Genomic DNA, 10,057 nt, shown 5'->3' with positions numbered 1-10,057 from the left:
AGTTAGCACACGAGATTGCCGCAGAGTGAGCCCTGTTCTGCCTCAAGCCACCTGCAAATGTTATTTTCTTCTTTCTTTTTTTTTTTATTACTTCTTACATTGGCTTCTCAGCACTGCCTGTAAAAATACATATTTTATATTAAAATGTATATTAAAATGTATAACCAAGTTTAATCATGTGGTGAAGGAATTAAAATGTAAATAGTTGAATATTTACATACCAATAACAAGGGCCTGCAAGAAGAAGCAGGGCTGAAACTAGAATCCCTCATGTAGCCAGTACTTCCACAAGAGGAAATGGGGGCAAAGGAGGATGAGTAGAAGGATGAAGAGGGGCTTCCCTCCCTTGTTTCCCCAGTATCATCAGTCCCTGGGAACTGGAAAACATACCATCCTCAAGGGGCATAGATCATTAAATCAAATAACAATTTATTCTGGTGCCCTCCTATCTCCTGGTTCATCAAGTACCAGTTATTTACAACATGCTCGACCTCCTGCCCACAGAGGATCATCTACTTCTGGCCCCTCACGTACGGTCACTGGGGATGCGAGAATATTTGGATCACTGGGCCTCCCTCCACTGTGGAGCCAAGGCCTGACTTTTCTCCCAAGTTTTCAAACTCAGGTACAAATGTGTACCCTGTCTTGGTAGGGGGTTCTCCACCATTTCAAGCTGGTGGAAAATTCCCATTTGGTTGTTTTTTTTCTTTAAAAAAAAATCCCAACCCTTGGATAACTAGCCGGGAGGTGCCAAAAAGACAGGGTAAAGAAGAATGTGTGAGAGCAGCCATTGCCCAAGACGGCCCTCCTCAGGCCCTGGCCTCTCCTGACCCCACTGCGGGTCAGCTGTGTGCTGCTCGGCTCCCTGCAGCTCAGCCCAGCACCAAACCTACCCACGTCCTGCCTCACCCAGCACAGGCCCCGGGCTGCACGATTCCAAGTGATTCTATAATGACAGTGCCACCCGCAGAAGGTGCAAAGGCTCTTCCACTCCTGCCGAGAAAGTCATTAATCACATTTATTAAGTCAGTGAGAGTTAAATACAGTAATGAGTAAAAGAAATTCTGGATGAACAAGATTTGATAATCTACCAAAATGACCACAGATAGTGCTGGTGGTTTAGTAATGTGAGGTGAAGAACGGTGCAAGCCATGGGGTGATAGCACACGGTCCCCCAGAGGATCAGTGGGCCTGGGAGACAGCCCAGCAGGTTCTGCCGGTTGGGTGGGGTTCCAAGCAAAGTGAACGGCCCATCGGTTCTTCTGATTTCTTAGTCTGCTAATGCTGCATGAGAGATATCTGTTCTCTCAGTGCCTGCCCAAGTCACCTCCCAAAGTCTCTTACTGAGAATGAAAAACAAGTGTTTTTCTCTGGGCGGTGACTTGTTGAGGCAACAAGTATTTACTGTGTGTAAGGCGCATGACTAATACTAGTAACGATAGGAAGCAGCAGCAGCCAGCATTTACCACTCGCTTGCTTGGTGCCAAGCCCTGGGTTAGGCATCTTATGGTCTAATTTAGGCCAACAGTCCGTGGAAGCATATCTTGTTATCCTCGTTTGACAGATAGGAAACAGGGTTTAAAGAATGTAGGTAACCTGCTCAAGGGCCCAAGGCCCCATGTCCAAAAGTGTGAGTTAAGGTTGGAGCCCAGAACTGTTAGACTCCGACAGGGATGCAGAGAAGTATAAGCTGTGTTTGCCACCAAAGAGTTGATAGCAATGATAATAATGAGGAGAAGGAGGCAACTGCTGTTTATTGAGCACCTGCTATGGACCAGGTACAGTACTAGGCACTTTGGTTACACTATTAGGTCACAAGAGCGGAAGGTCCCCATGCCCGCTCAAACTCTGTAATGAGTGGGGGTCTGATTTCAATAAGAGAGGTGGTCACAAAGACAGGGAGCTGACGAGAAGCCAGGGGTAGAGATCCTTGTACTGCTGGGCTTCCCAAAGTGTGGACCAGCATTCCAGGTAGCTCCGGGTTCCTATTCTGGGAGATTTCCATTATTTCAAAGTTGGTACATAAATGAGGCTTAGATAATATTTTTGGTGTCTTACTACCTCAGATTTGTACAATTTTTTATTAGTCTCAAATGCTACCCTACCGTATTTGTAAATTAAAATTCCCAAGAGTAAGATTCTGCATTGCCCAGCTTGACCTAGATTGGGCAGTGTTTTTGCCAGAGCCAGAAACTTCACCTGGCCAGCCTGTGAGTGAGAGGTCTCTCCTTGGATCAGGGACTCATCCTTGGCTGTGGCCCAGAAGCAGGAGGGGTGCCCAGGGTCAGGTGGTACAAAACATGGCCGCCTGGGGCTGCCTCTGTCACCATCTTACGATGGACAAACTAGCTCAGAGCCCAAATCCTTACTGAGACCTGAGAGATAGAAGGAGAGAGGGAGATACAAGGCCAACAGCTACTAAATGAATGAAAATTCTGATTCTGATGAAATCTATCAGAGAAATGAGCCACTTTTTGAAAGATAATGAAATGAGACAATATATGATTAGGGCAAAAATGATACAAAAATGTAGGATTCAGAGGAGGGAAGGTTAGGAAATGGGGAGGGTCCATGAAAAATGTAGAACTTGTTCTGGGCCAGGATTATATACCAGACAATGTGCCTGGTGCTGGGGAAAGAGTTGGTTAGGAGAAAGTCCCTGCTCTTGCGGAGCCCTAAGACTGAGAGGAGGCACAGACACCTGAAGACATATTATACATAGAAGACAGTGTGTTGACATGACAATGGCAGTGTACCAAGAAGTGGTTCAGCTCTTGGTTCACTGGAAAGGAGTAAATGTGAGGGATGGCTTAGAGGAGGGGAAGAAGAAGAAAGCCAAACAGAAGTTTCTTGGGAGGACGAGATGAAGGAAAGGCATTCTAGACGGAGGACAGTACAGAGGCAAGAGGCATGAAACTTTGGGTGGGCTTGAAGCGTGTGCAGTCTGGTGTTCCCAAGCATGAAGCACAAGGAGGAAAGGGCAGTAGGTGAGGCTGAGCGGGTGAGCAGAGAACCAATCCCAAAGGGCCTGGTCAAGGCACATGGCCTTGAGCGAACACAGCACAAACTACAACGTTTTAAACAGAGAAGAGACATGACCAAGCTTGAGTTTTACAAAGAGTACTTTGATGGTGGCCTAAAAGTAGAGAGGCCGAGAGGTCAACTTGGGTGTTTAGACCAAGTAGGAACTGGGAGAAAATGGGGCACCAGACCAGAGGTTTTGATGCAACTGAAGAGCATGTACGGTGGATACACGTGAATGAGAACTGAAAGGACAAGAGCTTATGTTCAGAGAATGAAAGATTGTACTTTTAAGATTTTTTATGACAAATTCCAGATGATGATAAAGTCCAAATGTAACCTGGGAATGGAGATCAGTGAGGTGTTACGAATCCAGGAGGTGATGAGAAATAATTCAGATAGTCCTGGACACTCATTCCTTTCCCCTTTTTTATTGTTCTGCTTATAAGTTCCCCCCCCCCCCGCCCCCGAACAATAAAACCCTACTGTACATTTGCACAGTAGGAGGTTGAGGAATTTTGTGTCCAGGAAAATCCGTGGGTTGTTGGCACAGCAAGTATTGTGGTAGAGGAAAAGGCTTGGGGTCCAGGACCAAAGTCCCCAATGGTTACGAGGGCATCATTCATTAATATGCCAGTTCAGGCTTCCCTGGTGGCGCAGTGGTTGAGAGTCCGCCTGCCGATGCAGGGGACACGGGTTCGTGCCCCGGTCTGGGAAGATCCCACGTGCCGTGGAGCGGCTGGGCCCGTGAGCCATGGCTGCTGAGCCTGGGCATCCGGAGCTTGTGCTCCGCAACAGGAGAGGCCACAGCAGTGAGAGGCCCGCGTACCGCAAAAAAAAAAAGTCAGTTCAATATATTGAGGGTCTCAAGTCTGTCTGGTTCAACCCTGAATCAGACAGTGTATTGATTATCTGGTGGTATGTAACAGATCACACCAAAACAGTGGCTCAAAACAACAATAACATTTATTGCTCACAATTCCTGAGTCGAGCCTTTAGGAATATCTCGGGCAATCTGGCTCTGGGTCTCTCATGAGGTCCTCAAGATATCGGCCAGGGCTGCAGTCATCTGACAGCTGGACTGAGACTGCAGGGTCCACTTCCAAGATGGTTCACTCCCTTACCTGGCTGCCAGGGTGGTGCTGGTTGTTAGAGGGAGGCCTCATTTCCTCTCTGCATGGGCCTGTCTCTCCACCTGCTACTTGATTGAATGTCCTCACTACATGATGGCTGGCTTCCTCCAGAGGGAGCTGTCCAGAAGAGAGACAGAGGTCATTCCTCTTGTGGCCTGGCCTCAGAAGGCACATAGCACCACTTCTGCCACATAGCATGCTTAGAAGTCAGTCACTCGTTCCAGCTCACATTCAAGAGGAGGGGATTTAGACTCCACCTTTTGAAGAAAGAAGAGTCAAAGAATTTGTGGACATATTTTAAAACTACCACAGACAAGAAAATAGAAGGCACTCTAGATATTTCAAGCAAAGAAAAAGCCAGAGAGAGAGAAAGATTAGAACCAAACAGTTGGTGCTTATCCTTGAGGGGGCTAATGTTGGGGATGGGGGCATTGTAGCGCTAGCCTTCAGGTTACTCCACCCCAGCTGCTTTCCATAGACTCAAAACTGCTGCTGCCACTCAGAAGTCAGGAAACTTTGGGAAACCACTGATGAGGTCATTGCAGTCCCTAAGCCCCAAGGGTGGTGACTAGATGGGGAATATGGAGTCTGCTGCAGAGGAGGAAAGAATGATCTCCATCTGCTTTCCACCTTCCAAATCTCACACAAGTACATTTTATTGGCAGAACCCAATTGTCGAGGGGATCTGTGAAATATGGTTCCCAGGCTTCTAGCACCTGCAGAGAAGAGGGTAGAAATGGGTGTCAGGAGCCAACCAACACGACCCAACATGCGTCCATATACAGGTATGGTGAGGAAGCACCGCCTGTACTTGGAGAAGTCCTGGAGCCCTACTCCTTTTTTTTTTTATAGGCTTATGGGTGTCCAAGTCTTTGTAAAAGGGGGGTGGTGTCTACATAGAATAACATGGTGGAGAGCTAGCTGAGTCACAAATCTGGAAGGTGTCAGTGTAGTTGGGCAGCAGGTGAGTTGCTGGTGGCATGCAGTCAGCCCCAGAGGTGACTGGAGAAACACCTGGAGTTCATCCTTAGTTGGTCTCTGGAATGTTCTCACTGCAGTGAAAGCTGGGTAGACTGCAGGCAGTGCAGCATCGGAGAGAACATAGCTGCCATTCAAAAGGGATGCCAGAGGAAAGGTGTCCATAGGGAAATATCATCTCTCAAAATATGGTCTGTGGACCTCTGCACTCAAACATCTCTGGGATGCTTCTTTAAAAGGCTGATCCTGGGACTTCCCTAATGGTTCAGCGGTAAACAATCCGCCTTCCAGCCCTCCCTGGTGGCGCAGTAGTTACGAATCCGCCTGCCAATGCAGGGGACATGGGTTCGAGCCCTGGTCCGGGAAGATCCCGCCTGCCACAGAGCAACTAAGCCTGCGAGCCACAGCTACTGAGCCCTTGTGCTGCAACTACTGAAGCCCGCTTGCCTAGAGCCCGTGCTCCGCAACGGATTAATCCCAAGTATATTTGAGTACCTAATAGAGTATGAGTGTGCTAGGTACTAGAAAAAGGATGATAAATCTGTAAATATCGTTCATGAAGTGTTCATAATCTATCTGGAGAAGATTATGGATCTTCTCCATACACAGATAATGGATACAATGAATAAATGGATACATACAATGAATGCCATGGATAATGATATGGATAATAAATCTATAGTTATTGCTTTGAAACAGTATCAAGATCCAAGTAATTCCTCCAAAGTCAACAATTTTTGAAGTAAAAGAGCTCAGAAGTAGGTAATGGGTGGTCTCCGCTGAGAGGAATCTTAGTTCTAGAGCCGACCTGAGCAGTCAGCTCGCCCCCATAGATTTTTGAGAGATAGTTCCCAACAGACGGCATTGCCTCCTAATGCTTCTCGAAGCTTAGGATTTCAGAGGGAAACTTGTTCATAAAATGAGAAGTGTTTGGAGTTGCAGGCTCACCACAGTTGCCTGTGGCAAAGGGCTGGGGGAATATAAGGGAATGGGCGGTTTGTTTTCCTGGGCGTGAAATTTCCTGCACTTACTTAGCATGGGACCACCCTACAGCATTCTCTGTTCACAGTCTTCTCCCCGGTTGGCCTTCTGTATTCGGACCGAGTCTTCCCAAACGCAGCAGTGGCCGGTCCTGGCTTCTATGCCATCATCAAGTTTTATTCAGCAAGGGATGCCCACAGAGCCCAAAAGGCATGCTACCAGAAGCAGCTTTTTCAGACATCTCCAGTGAAGATGGGTCCAAATGTGGAATTCCTCACTCTACTGGGATGAAGTGCTGAATTTAAAACTAATAGGCCATCGGGAATTCCCTGGCTGTCCAGTGGTTAGGACTCTGCACTTTCACTGCTGAGGGCCCGGGTTCAATCCCTGGTCAGGGAACTAAGATCCTAGGGGGAAAAAAAAAAAAAGGCCAGCATTTGTACAGCACTGTGCTGTACAGAATGCTTTCAGATGCACTGCTCCACTGATCCCCCAGTTCCCCAGGTCTTTCTTTCTTTTTTTTAGATGAAGAAACTCAAACTCAGGATGGTTAAGTGACTTACTTAAGGTTCATGACAGTAAATGTGGACACTAGAGGCCAAACCGAAACTTAACTGATGGTAAACCCCGTGTCATTTTATGCTGCCCCTTAATTTAAGAAACCTTCACAAGAGTCTTCCTTATATTTACGTTTATGTTGATTGTAAATGTGTGAGGTTGACAAATGTTTTAATTAATTAATTAATGTATTCATTTATTTTTGGCTGCGTTGGGTCTTGTTGCTGCTCGCCGGCTTTCTCTAGTTGTGGCGAGTGGGGGTTGCTCTTCGTTGCGGTGCGCGGGCTTCTCATCGCGATGGCTTCTCTTGTTGCGGAACACGGGTTCTAGGCACGCGGGCTTCAGTAGTTGTGGCTCACGGGCTCTAGAGCACAGGCTCAGTAGTTGTGGCACACGGGCTTAGTTGCTCTGTGGCATGTGGGATCTTCGCGGACGAGGGATCGAACCCGTGTCCCCTGCATTGGCAGGCAGACTCTTAACTACTGTGCCACCAGGGAAGTCTGGAGCTTGACACACTTTTGTCAGATGTAACATAAAGGAGGCTTCATCATCACCATCACTCTCAAAATGCCTATTCAGAACTCCCTTCGGATTCCAGAGAATGGTTAAAATATTCTTTCATGCATTGTAGAAACCTTATTCCATATTAACATGCCATCCAATTTTACTTCCCCAGAATTAACATTTCATTATGTGCCTCCATTCAGCCACCATTCCTTTTTCAAGGACCTTTTCAATTCCTCTGAATAAGTGAGTGAGGCTTAGATTTCCCAGACCTTTCCCTTTATAATTGTGTGTCTTCTCTGATTGGCTTCTTGCTCTGGCTACTTCCTACTGACCTTGCTGCCTATTCTCACCCATATTTCTTTACTCACTGATTTCATGTTTATTGAATCTGAGAACTCTCCTCAGATGTGACTCCAGGTACACTACCTCCCACTTCTGTACCCTGTTTAACACCCTCTTCAATCCTGGCTGTATTCCCTGGGATTGAAATGATTTTATGTCAGACATTCTTTAATTTGTGGACGCTGTGACCATTTCACATAACCACTCAGATACTACAGATGGTCCTGGAAAGATTATGAAACAGTTACTTGTATCAGTTGTGAGTAATGAGTTGTTTCCTTATATTGGACATTAAGACCATTGCATAAGCTTAGGTTCTGAGATTTTCACAGCATAAAGCCCATCACTGATAGAGTAATGAAGAAAATGTTCTACAAGTCACTGTAGAGTTGAGAGGAAAGGGCATTCGTATTAGATTTCTTTATTTAATGCACAGCCTTAGTTTACTACCCACACCCCCGAAATTGTTACCTACTTTAATTATGCGTTCTTTTTCAATTTTATTTATTTATTTATTTGGTTGCACTGGGTCTTAGTTGCAGCAGGCGGGCTCCTTAGCTGCGGCTCAAGGGCTCCCCAGTTGCGGCACGTGGGCTCCCCAATTGCAGCAGGCAGGCTCCTTTAGTTGTGGATTGCAGGCTCCTTAACGGTGGCATGCAAACTCTTAGTTGCAGCATGCATGTGAGACCTAGTTCCCTGACCAGGGATCCAACCCGGGCCCCCTGCATTGGGAGCACGGATTCTTAACCACTGAACCAGCAGGGAAGTTCCAATTATGTGTTCTTTTATTCATTGGCAGGTATACATACTTCTTCTCTTGTTTCCCCTGTATTTTTTATAAATACAGAAAAGAGAATAACATCTTAAAATAAAATGAAGGAGGGTTTCCCTGGTGGCACAGTGGCTGAGAGTCTGCCTGCCGATGCAGGGGACACGGGTTCGTGCCCCGGACCGGGAAGATCCCACGTGCCGCGGAGCGGCTGGGCCCGTGATCCATGGCCGCTGAGCCTGCGTGTCCGGAGCCTGTGTTCCGCAACGGGAGAGGCCACGACAGTGAGAGGCCCGCGTACAGCAAAAAAAAAAAAAAAGTGTGATATGCTTAAGTAAAGATAGTAAATTGGGATTTTCACACAGGGGTGATGGGAGTATAAACTGATAAAGGTTTTGTAAAGCAATTTAGCCATATCTATCCATATTTCAAATTAATACTGGTCCCATGTGCTTCACAGGGTCAGGAGAAAACGAAATAATAAATGTGACTACAGATGGATAAGTGTGAAGGACTATAGAAACACAAGGTAAAGACAAACTCAGGCTGATCAAGCACCTCGTAAATGTCAGGGAGAGTGCTATACTAAGTCCTTTATACATATCATCTCATTGAACCCTTTATAATCTCTGTCAGATAATTATCATTTCAGATGTGGCAACGAAGGCTCAGAGAGGTTTAGTAACCTACCCAGAGTTACCTAGCCAACAAGTGAAAGAGCTTTCACTTCAGAAAGTACTACTCCAGAGGAAAAAGAATAGGGAAGCACTAGCATCTACCCTGACAATTCGTTGGACATCAAAGAAGAATGAAACCCAGTGCTTTCATTGAAGAAAATGGAATATTCTTGCTGATATATAAAAGCAAGAAGCCCAGAGGCCTTGGATGAGAAATAATCTTTTGTAGAAAGAGTAACAGTGTAAAAACACATTAGTATCTTTTCAGCAATATCATATTACAATACCTGTTATAAGAATTAAATGATTCTGGGCTTCCCTGGTGGCGCAGTGGTTGGGAGTCCGCCTGCCAATGCAGGGGACACGGGTTCGAGCCCTGGTCCGGGAAGATCCCACATGCCACGGAGCAACAAAGCCCGTGCGCCACAACTACTGAGCCTGCGCTCTAGAGGCCGCGAGCCACAACTACTGAGCCCGTGTGCTACAACTACTGAAGCCCGCGTGCCTAGAGCCCGTGTTCCCAACAGAGAAGCCACCACAATGAGAAGCCTGCACACTGCAATGAAGAGTAGACCCCGCTCGCTGCAACTAGAGCAAGCCCGTGCGCAGCAACGAAGACCCAACGCAGCCAGAAATAAAAAAAATAAAATAAAATAATTTTTAAAAACAAGTGTTTTTAAAAAGAAACAATTAACCGATTCTGCAGTTTTCAAACGCATAAACATATGATAGGTCTTATTTCAAGTTGGAGGGACTCGAAGTAATTCTACTCAGTAGACATCTAGGTGAACACCCAGCTGAAGGCTCAGTGCTCACACTGCATGGATGAACCCCACCAGCCTCACAGCCGCTGAGTGCCCTTCCTGGTCCCTCCTGAGAGAGACCTGCATCCCAGAGCCTCTGAGCGACAGGCAGAAGTTTGGCCCTGGGGTTTCTGGAGAAAGCACCAGGCAGAATTTTGGTAAGAGGAGGAGCAGCAGGAAGGAGAGAGAATTCACAGACATGAAAGGCAGGTCCCCAAGGGAAATACCACTCATTCCAGAGGCCACTCTGAGAACAGAAGAAGCACGGAACTCAGAGTCAGGACACCT

The 10,057-nt window shown here is 46.6% G+C and overlaps 1 protein-coding gene across 2 annotated transcripts in view; it reads right to left on the bottom strand.

Moving 5' to 3' along the window:
• Positions 1-3,969: 3,969 nt before the first annotated feature.
• Positions 3,970-10,057, bottom strand: part of UTP18 (UTP18 small subunit processome component) — a 53,654-nt gene continuing 47,566 nt past the window's right edge. The window contains exon 17 of one of the 2 annotated variants that reach the window (XM_024751759.1): positions 3,970-4,411. The gene's annotated coding sequence lies outside the window, so the exon portion shown is untranslated. The remainder of the gene's footprint in view (positions 4,412-10,057) is intronic. The other variant, XM_024751752.1, reaches the window with a different exon arrangement.

This window comes from Neophocaena asiaeorientalis, unplaced genomic scaffold (genome assembly GCF_003031525.2).
Source record: "Neophocaena asiaeorientalis asiaeorientalis breed wild unplaced genomic scaffold, Neophocaena_asiaeorientalis_V1.1 scaffold257, whole genome shotgun sequence".
Classification (NCBI taxonomy): domain Eukaryota; kingdom Metazoa; phylum Chordata; class Mammalia; order Artiodactyla; family Phocoenidae; genus Neophocaena; species Neophocaena asiaeorientalis.
The sequence above is the reverse complement of the archived record's forward strand: the minus strand, read 5'-3'. Positions and strand labels throughout refer to the sequence as shown.